General features: G+C 41.1%; 1 protein-coding gene across 6 annotated transcripts in view; it reads left to right on the forward strand.

Annotated features, from left to right (window-relative positions):
• Positions 1-205: 205 nt before the first annotated feature.
• The window catches only part of MEF2A (myocyte enhancer factor 2A), an 81,179-nt gene continuing 65,183 nt past the window's right edge, over positions 206-16,201 (forward strand). For all 6 annotated transcript variants that reach the window (XM_053987899.1, XM_053987895.1, XM_053987898.1 and 3 more), the window contains exon 1: positions 206-471. The gene's annotated coding sequence lies outside the window, so the exon portion shown is untranslated. The remainder of the gene's footprint in view (positions 472-16,201) is intronic.

Raw genomic sequence — 16,201 nt, forward strand, 5'->3', positions numbered from 1 at the left:
GATGTCACTCAAGGCGTCCACGTTTCGCTACGCCCCGCCCACCAACTGCGTCCTGATTGGCGGGTTGTCCCCTGCGGGCGCTGCGATTGGCTGCGCACGCCGTCACTCCGGGGCGGGTCGGCGGGCAGGAATGTAGGCCCGGCCGCTCCCCGGCCCAACAAAGTAATCCGGCGATGCCTCGAGCGCGGAGCGCGGCCGTGCCCGTCCCACCGCCCGCCGCGGGGGCACCGCGCCCCTCCCTGCCATCCCCGTTCCGTCCCGCCCCTGCCCGGCGCCGTTGAGCGCCCTCGGCCCCGCCGGAGCTGCGCGGAGAAACGTGCGGAAGGACACTGAAGGAGAGCGTGACAGCAGCTGTAGTTCCGGCCGCGGTCGGGCCTTGTTTCCCAAAAATAGCGCGGCGCGGTATCCGTGCGCCGGTGTCAGTGTCTCCTGAGGAGCCGCGGCGGGAGCGGAGCGAGCGGGGGAGCGGCGGTGAGCGAGGGGTCCCGGGGTCCCGGCTCCGCGCGGCCAGCGGGGCGTGTGCCCTCACCCGAGGGTCGGCCGGGGCCGGGGGCAGCGGCCGAGGGGGTGGTGGGAGGGGAAGGGGGAAAGGAAGGAGCGTCCCCCCCCCCGCCGGCCCCATCCCGCTCTGAGGGAGCGGAGCGGGGGAAGCCGGCGGGGTCCCGGGGTGGGCGAGTTCCCGGGGCCTCCGCAGAACTTCCTGCGGGAGGGGATGGACATCTATGGGCCAGGCCGGCGGATCTGCCCGGGGACCGGGCGGGAGGGAGCGAAGGAGGGTGGGGTACGCGGCCCTGGAGCGCCCGGGGAGCGGGGAAAGGACCCTTTGTGCTGGGTGTCGCTGGGGAAGGGCGACATCGCAGCGAGCGGGGAGCGACAGGAAAAGCCTCCCCGGGAGCCCGTCCGTGGAATGCGCCGGCGGGAGCGGCCGGGGTCGGCCGGGGGGAGGTGGGAATGGTTCGGGGAGTTGTGCGCCGCAGGAAGGTGTGCTGGCAATGGCAGGGGGAGAAGCGCTCCTGATGTGTGCACCGGAGGGTGTTTTGTCCAGAGGGAGAAGGCTGAAGGTACAGCGGGGTTGTGCTGCCGGCAGGATTTTGTGTTCAGCGGCAGAAGTCGTGAGGAAAAAGGACTGGTCCGCTTCTGACTGGAAAGACTAATTTTTTTTAAGTTTATGGAGCTGTCTTTTACAATAAATTTTTACCTGCTTTTGAGATGCTAAGCGGCGAGGAGAGTGGAATTGCTCAGAAAAACTGACCATAGTGCCTTGTTTGACAGGTGATTGATTTCAGAGTTGAGAAATTGGAGTTCTGTAGGGGGAAAAAAAGAAATAATTTAAGAGGGTTTTTTTTTTAATTGTTTAGTGTAAAAACATTGTGTCCCATAGCCATACAACGACTAAAATTATTATGAGCAGTGGGGGAAAGGGGTTTTGGGAAGTACAAAGGAGGAAGGAAAGGAATAATTTGTAAACAGTAGTAAGGAAAATAAAGTGGTTTGTTATGGAATTGGTAATGTAGATGTATTTATTTTAAACCTTTTTCACAATCTGGGAATTTTTTGTCTAACGTGAGGAAGGCTATGAGCTTTCAACCTTTATTATGTGAACTGTCTACACGCAATTGTTCCTTATGCAAGTTTTTTTTAAAATTTTATTTTTAGGAACTGGCCAGCTATATTTTGTTAGATAATTCTGGTGTCTTCTTATTGCTATCTGGTATTTAAATACCCGTGTAAAAGATGTCAGGGCAACATTCCTGTCATCTATTCTGTCTGTATTGAAAATTATTTTAGATGCCTTTTACGTGTGAGAATATTTAGGTTTTTATCCTCCTATCTCACAGGTGATTTGCATTTGGGGGAGAGGTGTGAAGTTCCTCATTTAAACTATCTTTTTTCATTGAGGTGCCAGAATATGTGCAAAATGACACATTATTCAATTACATAATTTAGAAGGATTATAATAAATTATAATAAAGGATGTAATGTCGCTGCCTTTGTTCACTAAAGGGTATCATTATTAAATGATATTTTAAAATTCTATACTTGTTAAACCAGCAAATCAAAAATAAGAGAATGGAACAAATTGTCAAGATATTAAGGGATTATGATGGTGCTATACAGCTGGAGGTGAGCCTTTTTTGACTGAGGGCATTCAGTTTGGAATTTCATAAGGAAAATAACCCAGTGCCCTGGTCAGTTGTTCTGCTCCTCCATAATTCTCTCGCACATCTGTAGTTGGCGTGCTCCACGTGCAGTGGCAGAGGAGGATCCTCGGTAAATGGGAAGAATCCCTCAATGTCAGGGACAGGCTGTACCTCAGGACAGCTTTGGTGTACATGAAACTCCTTCTCTCTGCCCCTGGAGCTGATCTAAACCAGTTTGAACATTGCAGCGTTTCTGTGATTTATTTGTGAGCGGACATTTGGAGATGTTGGTGGAAATACATCAGCTTTTTTGCTGTTTGCTTGTCCTGCTCTGTGTTTTCAGTGTGTGTTTAAACCGATGTGGTCACTGCTCACCTCTGAGTGAGTGGTGCCATGGAATGCTTTGCATATGTGCAGATTCCCGGATTTAGATCCCTGTGAGTTTCTTTCTCTCTGAAACCACAGATGGAGAAGAAAGCCAACACTGAATTTTATGAACTTAGAGAAATTGAGTCATGTTAGACGAGCACAATGAGGAGGACATGGCTGCATTCAAACTTGAGATAATTCTGGAGAATAAAAGGGCTCATTATGGCAGAAGACTCATCTTATTTAGAAAGCTTTGAGCTGAAGTGTGTGTGGTTCACCTTAAACTGGTTAATGCGGGCAGCGGAGATTTTATGGGTTTATTTTAGAATGTTGGCCACGTTTCTCAGATAACTTGTTGATGTCATTCTGTATATTCTGGGCCCAAGTGCTGCTTCAGAGAGCCTGGAGGCACCACTCTGCTCTGTGAACAATGCCCTGCTACCTTGCCTGCTCTCAGCCATGCCCTCCTACCAAAACACAGCTGATTAATTCTCCAGAGTACTGAAAGAAGTGTAGTCTAATGCTGTGTAATGAGCAAATCTGTATTAGTTTGGCAACTTTTTTTCCTAAATAAGGAGTATTTTGAATTAGTTTTAGCTGTGGTTTGTTATGCCTTGCTTGAGAGAAGTCTGTGGGGTTTAGTTGAATTTTTAAAAGTATATGTTTTCTAAAAATTACCATTAATACATTTTACTCGCCTCACCAAATTCTTAATTTTTTAATTTTTAAAGGATTAAATATTCTGTACAGACCTTGGGCTTTAGGCCTACTCAGTTCTGACAGCAGCCTGGTTGGTAATGTGTGCAAAGCACTGGGATCTGCTTTTCCTTTTCATTGTAAGAAATCTTCCTTTGAATTAATTGGAACATCATGTGGCCATGTATGTGCTTCTTAATGCACAGATCGCTTTAAGTTTTCACATTTATTGTGTTGGATTATTTCACATGTGTAATAATGTGTTCTTCAGTGGATCAAATGGAACAAAAGTCAGAGTCTCTGTGATAATATGGGTGAATTTGGTGCTTTGTGTTCAGATTTGATCCCTTCAGCTCTGGTGAAGCAACCAGGGGATATAAACACAGCACTCCCTTTTTCCTTGGGTGCCTTCCTGTGCGCTGCAAGGCTGAGCAGTGATTACGTGAATGGACTTATCACTGTTACTGAGGTGGTGCTGCTGAGGGGTTTAACTCCTGCTCCTGCCACTAAAATGAATAAAGACTTTGAAGGTGTGTAATGGTATGAGGTTTTAATTTAGGTGTCTTTAAATTTATACTCGGAATCCCCTTGGTTTAAGGTGCAGTCTGATGTGAAATAACTAAAGGTAGCTGGTTTTTCCCCTGGATGTTTGCAAGGTGGTTTGGTGTCTTAGGAAGTTTGGGAGATGACACAAGACATTCTTTTCACAAGACTTCTCCCCCGAGTTAGCTTTGTTGACCTTCCAGTAAAAAACTTGAGGAATTTTTTTTGAACAGCTGATCAAAATACATTTTAGGTCATTGATGCAATATCCAGTGTAACAGGACAAAATAGTATTACTGAGAGTTCAGCCCAGCCTTCAGCTGTGTAATAGGACAGTTACCCTCCCCCAGCATGTGCTCTGTGCTACAGCACCAGCTAATAAATAATGAGCTCGCAGTCTGCAATAATATATTTTGCTTTGTTTATTTGAAAGTAAGCATCTGATCTGATTTCTACCTCTGACCACTCCTCTCATCTGGTGCTTTCTTATTTTAACACTTGATCCTTCAAGTTACTGCTTAGGAAGTTGAAAAGACATTTTTTTTCCTCCATATTAAGGCTTTTTTTTTTTTTTTTAATCAACTGTATTGTTTTGGCTTCTGTTTAATGGTTCTGCAAGAGTGTTTCTCGATTGCTTTATATTTAATATATAACTTTCTTTAGAAACATAAACCCCTGTACTGTGTACTCTCATTTCCATTTGACAGTAAAAAGGAATTAATATCTTGCAAGACTCCTCTCTTCCTGAGACTTCACCCCTGCCTGTCCATGACAATCACCCAATTGGAATATTTTAAATTATATATAGAATATATTTTTTTTTATTTCCTGATTTTATTCTTAATCTGAGTCTACAATGAAGGATTAGGAAGGAATTTTATTAGAATAAGGCAGGCTAAATTTTCTGACCAGTCTTTTTCAAAATTGTAGTGCAGGGGAATACAGAACCTTTTCTACAGGAGCACTTTGCTTTTTTGTTCCGTGTGTTGTAGCAGTAAAAGTGTGCCTCTATGATCAGAAGAAAATACATCCCTCTTAATAAGAGTGTGATTAATTGAATTATTTTTTCAGGGAATTAACTACTTTATATTCCAAATGTTAGTGATGCTTAATTAGGTAGGTCTCCCAGTTATATTTGCCTCTGTCCCTGGAGAGCTTTTGAATTCTGGCAAAGTCCTTATGGGCCAACCTGGCAACTTGCAAACGTGTTCTGCATTGCTCTGTGATTTCAGCAGGAGCTACTGAGAATTGTGCATGCCTATTTGAAGTGTAGTGAGATACAAAGTAGGTGCTAGGATTTACCAGCCAAGCAGAGTCGTGGAAAGGTGCTTGCTGTAGGTGTCTGTGTACCAGGCACTGATGACAAAGCATCTTTTCCTTTTTTTCTAATCAGGAGCTAATTGACTCAGAGAAAAATGTGTCATGGTCAGAGATCACCTAAGAGTGGGTGTGTAGGATGGATGGGTTTGTGCTCGTGATACTTTTATAATGATAATAGAGGTGAAGAAGGATTTTTTCCCATTTACTTCAAATCTCTTTGAGTGTTTGTGTAACTCAGTTTCATTTGAAAACCAGATTGCTTCAGAGACTGTAATTTAGGATTTCATGGACTGGACTGGTGTTATTTTTATTGTCTGAAAGCTCACCATAGACCTGTGAGAATATGTAAAGCAGATGTGTCATCTGTACCTGCAGTGACACTTGCAGGCTGTGGTCATGACCAGAGCTGAGGTTTTGTGCCAATATCACAGGCCTGATCTCTTGTTTTACTGGGATCACTTTGTGTTTGGAAGATCAACGGGGTTAAATTATTAAACTTTTAGCTGTATAATTGTGTAAGCATGTCTGTAAATGAGCTGTGCTGAGGCTATGCTGTTACACATTTATTTCTTGAAGACTGTGGCATACAGAGTTGAGAAACATAATTCAGAGGAGATTTGTTTTAGTGTCCCTTATGATATGGAAGAATTACAAACAGTTGTAAGAGAAGAGAGTAAGCAAGAGGTTGAACCTTCAGAGACTCAGATATACACACGTGTCCTAAAGGTGAGGGGTCATAAAGGGCACAACAGACTTGTCTTGGCAGTGTCCATTAGAGAAACCTTTGGAAAGTGTCAGGCTAGTGTGACTTTACACCCTCAGGAAAGTGTCAGGATAATGTGACCCTGTATCACACAAAATCTCCAACAGTTGAGTTCAAGAGCAGAGACAAAAATGGTAATATTGTTTTCCCCTCAGATATCAAAAAAAGTGACTGTTTTTAAGTGGTTATCTTTCTCCAGATGTTTTGAATTGTATTTAATAGACCATCATGTGGAAAACTTGTATGGTATAGCTCAGAAGCATTGCATGAGGCTATCAGCATTAGGGACATCTTGTTTTTGGTATCATTCTTTCACAAGCAACTGCCTCTTCCTGATATGACTGCATGCATCCTGTTTTAAAAGCTGTGAGCTGACAAGAATGACTGCTAATAATTTGCTGTATAGAGCAGTTTAAAAATGTTGCTTCTTCCAGTGTGAGCTTTCAAAGCAATGAGTCTTCTGAGAGTGTTTGAGAAAAGGGGGATGTTCCATCATCATTGTTCTTTTATTATCTTGTCAGGCACTGAGGGTAATAAACTGAAATTTTCAGAGTTTTTATTTTTCCTTGAAGCTGTTGAAATTATTGTGTAATGGTATGAGGTTTTAATTAAGTCAGGTATCTTAAATTTATATTCAAGAATCCCCTTGGTTTCAGGGTAAAAGAGGGGAAGTCAGAGGTACAGCACAAGATAATTTGTTTCACTTGATGCCTACAAAAAAGGAAAAGCACTTTCTGCTAAAATTTTTGAGCCTATGGGCTGTCAAATTATGTTTGTTAGTCTGAGTTTAATAATACACCTATTTACTTGAATAGTTGGCTTCAGGGATTTGAAGCTTTTGAGTGCAGAAGGATTTCCTCCGAGAGACTTCGTTAATATCCTCCTGTGTTTCTTTGAGTGTTGGAGTTTTTTTATGTTTTGTCTTCTTGTTGTCCTCCTTATCTTTGTTCATGACATTCCAAATGGTGGTGTCTTAACTTTTTGTCACTGAAATGTATGTAAAGATCTTTGAGAGATGTTGGGCTATGAAAAAAGTGCCAGCAGTAAAAGTATTAATGGTTTCCATTAGGAAGCACTAAATTAGAACTCCTCCTTCAGGGGAAGGAGACAAAATCGTGGATAGCTGAAGAGAGATGTGGTTGGTTGATGGAAGCAAGATTTTGCTGAATATTGGAGATATGGAATATGGGTGATTTGCAGAAGTTGTAATTATGAACACAAATGCCTTGAAAATTCCCGAGGAGCATGTGGAATATGTAATGGCTTTGGACGTCATAGAACAATATGTGCTTTAAATAGGTGCTTGTTGTTTCCTTTGTCACAAATGTGAAAACCATTAAAAAAAAAGGAAAATATCAATTGGAATAACTGAAATTTAAAACTATTTTATCAAATCTGTATTACAAAATCATGTTGAAAGTACTTGTTCTCAGTGAAGCACAGAGAAGTTAAGAAGACTCTTCAGGCTTTGTATTGGGTTTACTATGAGATGAAATTTGAGGAGGGCAGAAACAAGAATTATTGTAATAAATCTTTTTCCCCCCCAAAAAAAGAAAAAAAGGTAATGGTTAGTGTTTCTATTTATCACTTCTAATTCAGTATCTTCAATAAATTAGTAAAATGTGGTGTTGAAATGATTGGAAATTCTGGATTTAAAAACATAATGTTTCTGACTCTTGGAGTTATTTAAGTGCCATATGCAAAATAGGAGGAAAGAACCTTAAAAGACTAATGGTTTGCTCAGGAGGTGAAACAGGGTAATGGGAGAGTTGCAAATTTCAACTGCTGTCCCTGTCATGGCATTCTGATGCTCCTGGTGACTCCTGGTTGATTTTTTTCCTAGGCTTATCTCCAGAGGAGACTTGGTGGGATGAAATGTAACCTGATATCCCCCAGTTATCCCCAGGCCGCTTCCAGTAAATCTTCCTGCAGATGCCCTCGGCCTGCGCTCGCTGGGAGGCGGCTCTGCCTCGGTGGGTTGCAGTCCCTCTGTAGTTTTCCCCTTGTGTTTTTGCTGAGGAGTTGGACTCCTGTCCTGTCCTAGTGGTGACATCCTTGTTTTTACAGCTCTCTCCTGAGGATGCCCTGAACTAGTCCGTGCACCCCGTTGTTGTCACACACGTATTTACAACGAGTCGTGCGTTAGCACAAGGTGCTTATGTAAAACTTGCACCAGATTCCACCAGGAAGTTACAGAGTCATTCCCTTGAGAAGCTGCGATGGGAGAGGGGATCGGAAGGTTCCTACAAAGAGACTCCAGTAAAAGCTGCTTTTCTTTAAAAGCTGAGGGAAGGACTTGCCCCGAGTGAGGAGGTTGTGATCGGAGCCCAGATCCCCCGTGCAGCCCCGTTCGGAGCCCCCGCAGCTCCCTCTGGTGATCCCGGCGTGCCCGTGCAGCCCCGGGGGCTTGGCCGAGCCTCCGATGAGCGAAACCATCAGCTCCTGCCACGGGACTGAAGAAACACCTCAGAGCAAGCCGAGGCTGCAGCCAACCTGGTGTTACTCTTGGGTGCCATTGGGTTTTGCTGCCTTTTTGTTTTATTCTTTTCACCATCTAATTTTTGTCTCGGGGGAGATGGAAGTCATTAAAGGATCTGCAGACTGTCCTGTTAACACTGGCTTTAGGCAAGCGGAACCAGTGTGATTGCACGAGATAAAAGGATTCCAGCACTATGGCTGGGTTGCTGAGGAGCAAGTGAAGCATGGTATGGGGAAGAGGGAAGAACAAAGACAGTGTGTATATGAAAATTTTTATTCTGTGTTCTGTAGCGCATTTCATTTATGTTATTAAAACATGGAAAAATGGTAGAAGTAAATTTAAAAATAATCTGAACTGTAATAGTAAAGAAGTGATCTTGTAAGTAATAAAACCTGGAGAATTTCCATTTCCCTTATTTTTCAACTCTTCTGTTATTCCCTGATCTTTTAGAGTATCCCCTCTTTTCAGTGTGTTTCTCTTCAGTTCTCCAAATATCTTAAATGTGTGCCAGCTGTGGCCAGGCTGAGCACAGGTGCCTGCTGACTGCCCAGGCATCCCCCAGGACCTGCTGCCTCTGGTCACTGCAGGGCATTGCTCTGCCCAGGGCTTCTCTGCAAATGCCAGGTCAAAAATTCTGCAGCACTTCTAGGAAATCTCAAAAATAATCGATGCATTTGCCATAGCACTTGGTTGAAACTGGCCAATATAATCAGAAGCTGTTAATGAGGGAGAATAGACTGTGGTCAAGTAAACCTCATTTTATTAAAAAAGTAAGTTATAAAGCTGTGGAAATAGTTCTGTCTTCAGGGGTTTAATGCCATCATTGATAATGCTCTAGTCTAATATCAGCAAACTCTTATTTTCTAAAGTGTTTTTATTTAATTTTATTAAAATAAAACTTAAAGTTAGGGTGATTTAAAACTGCATTCAGTTTTTTAATTTGCTTTGCTTTTAATGTATTTGATTTGATCTAAATATCATGTTAGGCTGGAATTCATTTGTTCAGCAAAATAAATAGATCTTCATTTTGATGAGGCCTGCTTATAAGTGTATGGGAAGATAGTTGGAATTTCTTCCTTGTGTCTTCCTATCTTCTTAAGATACATTAATAAATTTATCTGAAGCCCCCACCTGACCTCCTCCCCCATGTGATGCTCATATCTGTGTTTTATGTAGGACTTTCTGGATCAAATTTTTTAAACAACTTTTTTTTAAGGGCTGAATTGTTCTGTAATAAAACCTATCACAATATTGCTGGGTACTGGCTGAGTAGTTCTCAAAAGAAATTTTTACCTACTTTTCAATCATTCAGTCCTTGAATGAAATGTTAATGAGAAGATGATCTGATAAACTTCTTGAAAACTTTCTGTACAACAAACTCCTAATCGAGGATTTTCCTTCAGATCTGTTTGTTTTAAGGCACCTAAGTTGGTTTATGTAGCTCTTTTGCATGCATGTAGATAATGCCTACAAGCAAACCACAAAGGTCTTGGTGTGTTGTTTTTCTAAGGCTTGAATGACTAATTTTCTGAATGTGTAAGGAGCAACAGCCTTTGTGTGAAGTTCCTTTTGTGCTTGTTACGACTGTAGAAGCAGGAGAAAGTAAGCACAGCCTAAAATTCAGAGTTGCAGTCTGACAAGGAGTCCTCCAGGCTTATCTGAAAGAGTTGAGATCACAGTTCTTGCTTCTGTCTTACCTGTGCTTCTCTGCTTTTAATTCTTTGTGGTCTCCTCTGCTTAGTCTTAGTGGCTTATAAGATTTTTCAGTGGCATAATTAGCTTATCTTAAAATAGTCTGATCTGGTGGCAGTACTGGGACGATGACGGGACAGCCAGCCCGGCCCCAGTCACACGCAGTCAGCCACGGAGATGTGTCAGTGTTTGGGCCACTCAGCAGGAAGGGAGGAGTAGGTGAAAATCTTCTGAAGATATAAGTGGACCTTGAACATGAATGATTCAGCTCACCTGTGCTAAGATTTGCACATGTTTTCCTTCAGGAATTTGTCAACAGCCTGATAAAGTAACTAGAAAGCAGCTTCTCCTTGGTTTCAACCAAGATGCAAGTGGAATGGAAACAAAAAAAATAAGTTCCAGTTCTGTTCCTTTCCTTGGGTTCTTTTTTATATTTGTAGCTTTAGTGTCTGGCTCTGTTTATCAGCCCTCACACTTCAGAGAGAGAGTGAACCTCATCTTACCTCAAATGCCTTGGTTCAAACTTACCAGTGTTTCATGTCTGAGACCTTTAAGGTTTGGAGTGTCTGACCATTAACATTTATACTTCCTTGAGACTATCTCTGGGTTTCATACTTTCTATAATTGTCTTGTCTTCTATCTTCATTTCCATCTCTCTAGACAAATACAAATTTAGACAAGGGCACAGTTGCTTGTGTTAATGAATATTGTTGTAGGTACACCGGTTCTGAGGGGTAAACTCTACATTTAAAATGCCTTTCTTGGGAAAGCTGCTGCTGCAGTTGCTATTGTGGTTGCTACAATCTTGAACAACGATTTAGAATACTTTTTGTTTCTTGTTACTATGTGGGGAAAGGAACTTGATCTACAGTACATTCAGGATGTTGCTTGTGATTGTGATTTATTCTGTATTTTCTGAGAGCTGTCCCTTTCTTTAGATTTCCGTAGAAGAGTACTTTTTCTGAAATTCATAAACGCCCTAAATTTATGTGCCATTACCGTGCTTTTTTTTGTTGATTAAAAGTGGATTTCAGCATTTCACAACTCACTGTTTGTTGAAATAGTGGCTTGTGCTAGGGCACTCCAATACTGGCTGGTCTTGACTTCAAGGAGAAAATTTAGTGCTGTTATTTCAATGTGTAAAATGCTTTTTAGAGAAGGTTTGTTCTCTTTGGGTTGATACCTGTTCATTCTGGAGTCTAATGAAACTTCTACATTTATGCTTTTAGGTTCTGCATTTTGATCTCTCAAAGCCTGCAGAACAATCTAGTATGAGATGCTTTTGTTGTGTTGGAGTTTGCAGACCTTCATTGAAAAACTAATTTGGACTCTGCAAGACATAGTTAAATTCTTCTGGTAACGTTTGAGTTCTGCTTCCAGGTGGATTTGATGTACTGCCCCCATGCAGGAAGTGAGAAAAGGAGTTTTAACTATACATTAATGTCTTGCATATGCTGCAATGTTCCTTGAGCTTTTCCTGTAAATGGCTGTAGCCAGGCAAGTCCTCTGTGTAGTTTAATGTTTAACTCTGGTTTTATTTTGTTGCTATTGCTGGTGCCCTTACGCATGCAGATAGATTGCACTATAACTAGAGGCTGGGAGGGGGAACTTGCCTCTCTTCCTGTTTAAGCTATGGATCCCAAAAGCTTGGTCTAGGCATGATTTTAGTATGGTGTAGTTTGTTACTAAAAATTTAGTAACAAATACTTTACAAGGTCCACTTATTCCAGTGAAACTTCCTAGACTACTTTAGATAAAGCTTCCAGTGGGGTTTGGGACATTTCTTGAAAGGCTTAATTCTTTGGGTTGTGTCTATGGAGCTGATTTTTTTTCTTTCTTTTCTTTTTTCCCCCCCTGGTTTCTCCCACATTCATTAACTGTGCTTACAATGAGTTTTCAGTGAATTAGTGTCAACGTTCCAGTGAAATCCTTGGCTGTACTGATGACGTAAGTGGTGGAGATCTTATTCTGGAATTCTTTCTACTGTCTCCTTGTGTCTGTTAGACCTATTTAGATGAAAATGCTGTAGGCCAATGGCATTGCCTGTGTGCTTGTTCCCTGCTATAGTATTAATGTTTATGTCTTAGAGGTATTAGTAGAGAGATTATTAGGAGGGGAAGTCTAGCACAGAAAAGCTTCCTGTGGATGACTTGCAGTAGTGGTGAATTCTGACAGGGTTCCCATGGTAGTGAATGTGTTTTCTTTAATACACATTACTCAGATCTTGCTATTGTCTTCTTTATAATACAGCGTGGTGGCTGTATTATTGTCAATACACAAGTTGCCTTAGCAAAACCTTTTGAAGCGCTGTAAAAAAATACATGAAACCATGTTTGGCAAAAAATGCTGAAGGGTTTTAATGGTTCCTGAGTGTGCAGGGAACAGTCTTTCCCCTTTTGGCAGTCCCATGAACTTTTGAATCCAAGTCTTTGTCTCCTTCTCCTCCGCTGTATTCCCATACAAAATTAAATAATTTAACTTTCATTTTAGCAATAGGAGACAATTTGAGCGTAATTAAAGCAATGTATCTGTCTAAATGAGTGATACCTAATTGGATTAGCATTGTTTAGAGAGCATGTCATTCTTTATGAATCTGTACATTTCTCTTTTAGATCTGCAATAAATATTGAAGTTTCACTGTTCAATCTAATGAACATACATTTAGATCTGCACTTTGCCACTCTCAACTTCCAGTGCGTTGAGATGCTGTTCTGCAATTTCTGGTTTCAGCCTTCATACTGCCTGGGGTTCATACTCTGCCTCTGGGGAGACGCACTCGATCTGGAGATGCTCAGAGTCATTTGGATAATGAGGAATGATAATATCCATATAATTTTCAGAAATTTTAAAAAAAAATGTTTCTGAGTTCTAGTGCTCTTTTGCTAGTCTCAAGTAGTTTATGTATGAAATCTCCTAAACTAGATCCTTCACCCACATCTGAGGTCTGTGTATCCCATAAACAGGCCTTGCCTATTCTTTCTGTACAGGGCCTTCCTGGGCTTATCTTAATAACACTGTCATTTGAAAGACTTGGCAGGGCACTATAATGAAGAGGAATACAATAGGAAAAATATTGCTCATTAGATCTGTCTTCTGGATTAGTCCAAATTTGGGGAAATAGTCTGTTCAGTTAGAATTCCGCAGATCCCCTCTTAGATGAACAATAAAGCTCTGTTTTGATAAATGTAGATAGATAAATATATACAGGACAACTTTAAACTCATTTAACGTACCTGTACCAGTCAGTGGCATGTTAGGATAGCACACAGGAAGCATTTAGCTCGTTATCCCTACTGCTTGAAAATCCATCATTTCACAAAATGCTCGTTAGTTGTAGCACCTAAATGGGGCAAACCTGTTTCTTAATGAAGAACATGTTTTCAGTGTCATATTTGTCATCATTAAGGCTTTGGGAAACTGGGTTAATATGTTCAGTTGTGATTATGCACTAGCAAGATGTGGATGGCAGTGCACCTGCTTTTTGAGGTGGATACATTTTCTCACGTGGTCTTGTGTGGTTTGTAGCTGTGAATTCCTGTCTCAGCTCTTCTTTACATCTTTAGCGGAACGGTGCTGAAATTATTTGATGTGTTCCAGTAAAGCAAATGGCAGCACCCACCAACTTTTACTCTTTTTCCATTTGCTTCTTTATTAGATGTGTTTTGGTCATTTTTTGTGTTGTGAGAACATACTAATGTTTTTAGATATAGCAAGTGTTACTGCATGAAATGCCTTCAAAAGTAGATTAATGTGTCAAATTTAAATCAGTCATCCTTTTAAAAACCGAAATCTTGTTTATGTATTTAATTTAGGTGATTAAACTACAATGAAGCTTGTGGCTTTCAGTAAAACTTGCAGTTCCAAAACTTGTCTGTGGTCTAGATTGATGTCTCTGTTCTAAGAAACATTTGGCTTAGATGGCCTTCAACAAATTGGGAAAATTAAATTTAATTTAATTTTGGTATTTATGCATGAGAGAGGCTTCTGAAGTGCCCAGCATACAGGTCTTGGGCTGTGGTAATGGTTGGATGATGATGATGGCAGTTTCTGCCTGTTGCAATTTGACCTGACCAAATGGGTGCCTGACTCTTGAGAGCTTTAACTGAGGACTGTATTCTGCCAAGTATTATTTCCATCAGCTCTTGCTATTTATAAATATGCAAGATAAAAAATGAGAAATAATTTTCTAGTGCAAATGCTGTGTTTTTGCATTTGTTTTCAGTTGTCTAGTTGGTATCTGTAGGTTAAATTAAAAGTGCAAATTGTGACCTGGAAGACCTCAGTCCCTCAAACTTGCCTGCTAATCCATTAGATTTGGCAGACCTTGCCTTGTTTTGAGTATTTTTGCCATTGAGAAAATTTAAGATTGGTGCCTTGCCTTTGAAAAAGTGGATTCCTTGCTGACCCTGTGCAAATGCCTTAATCTGCATCTCCCTGCCTGGCTGCAGTTGGACAATTTCGAGCTCTGTCCTGTGTCAGTGTGACAGGGAGGAGTAGAGGAGGTGTGGTGTGATGTGTGACTTGGCTAAAAGCAAGTGCTGTGAGCAGCTGAAGTTGTGTTGCCTGTGACTTTTGGTGGGATGATCTGGATGAGTGAATATGTCAGATTTCAGCTGTTTATTCTCTATAATTTGTTGGTTTTTTTTGTTTGTTTTTTTTTTTTTTTAAGATAGTTGCAAATAAACACGAAGTATTTCCACCCCCTTCTGTTTTCTCTGCTATTTTTTTGCGCTTTCTTTAATTTCACTTCCTGGTGGGTAGATGGCGAGTTCTCTGGCAGGTTTATCTATTAAAGTGCTGGTGTATTTTCTCCTGAGAAAGCAAGTGTTGTGGATTCTACTCCTGGCAAGTATATCTTCTTTTACTTTTCTTAATATCCTCCATTTCCGGTATTTTAGTGTTTCCATGAGTACAGTTCTACATCTGTCAGCTGGGTATGTTGCATTAACAGATTTTTGTTTCTTCTTTTCACCTGGAGTCTTGAAAAGCAGATGCTCCAAAACGGACTGATTAGGTAGCAACACTTTTGGAAAAATTAAAACAATTATTATCTGATCTGAAAGTCAGAGCATCTGCATAGTTTTACATTATGCAAGCTCTGCTTTTGTTGATAATTATGTTGGATAGCTTTTGATTTCTGCCTGTTGTTGATGGGTTTTGTTTGCTTCTGAAGTAAGGGTAACCTGTAGCACTTCACAGCTGCAGATAATTTAATTCCAAGTCCTTCACCAAGGTCAGTGGGTTTTTTGTGCTTTGTATAATATTGAGCATTTATTTTTCTTAGTCAAAACTTGTTGCATGTGATATGTAAGATTGTAAAGCACCTTAATATTATTTGCTTACTGAAGAAACACTGTTTATTCAGTTTTTACTGTATTGATAAAACTTGGAAGCTGCTTTTTAATTGTGCAGTCAGAAACATGTCCTTTGAAAAATGTGTTTTCTATAGACAAGTTGTATCTGTAGATTCCAGTGCCTAGTTTTGTCTTCGTATGGAAGTTTACTGGTTCAGTTATTTCATGACTTTTCTGTGGGGTTTTTTATCAGCGCAGCTCTTGGTTTTAGTTCTGTGTATTCTTTTTGTGAAAAGAATACAGTGTATGTATGAGTTATTGAATACCCTTGGTGTGCTGGGACTTGTGTTGTGCTGTTCTTCAGTGCTGGGACTTTGCTAATAGCAGGTCAGAATGGTTTGCACCTCTCAAGTCATCAGTGTGGAAAAATACCAAATAAGATGTAATGAAAAAATGGGTTCAGCTCTGATGCAGGTAGGAAAGGGATGGCTTAAATATTCGAGCAGTAACAAGTCAAATGCCAAGTTTGGAACATGGTAATTCAGCCAGGCTCACATTTGTGACAGCTCTGCAGAGGTGAAGAATGCTTCTTGAGGAGGATTTTTTTCTTTCCTCTTCACAGCGACAGCTTCTGTGCTCCCCTGGGTCGGGGGGTGGGGAGCTCTTCCCAGCAGCTGCACAGAAACCTGTAAGTGCAAGGATGGCCCAGATTCGATGCTGGAGCTTCAGGCAGAGTTCTGCTGTGTGTTAGCACTTGGTCCATGTGATGCTGTTTGACCGGATAAAGGCTCTCAATCATGTGCTAATGTGTGACACCAAATGAATACGTATTCTGTGTGTGGCTAATAGAAGTGTTTCTCCTGCTAAAAAAATAATAATCCCTCCTATACTATAAATGATTTTG

Source organism: Vidua macroura, chromosome 12 (assembly GCF_024509145.1).
Source record: "Vidua macroura isolate BioBank_ID:100142 chromosome 12, ASM2450914v1, whole genome shotgun sequence".
Classification (NCBI taxonomy): domain Eukaryota; kingdom Metazoa; phylum Chordata; class Aves; order Passeriformes; family Viduidae; genus Vidua; species Vidua macroura.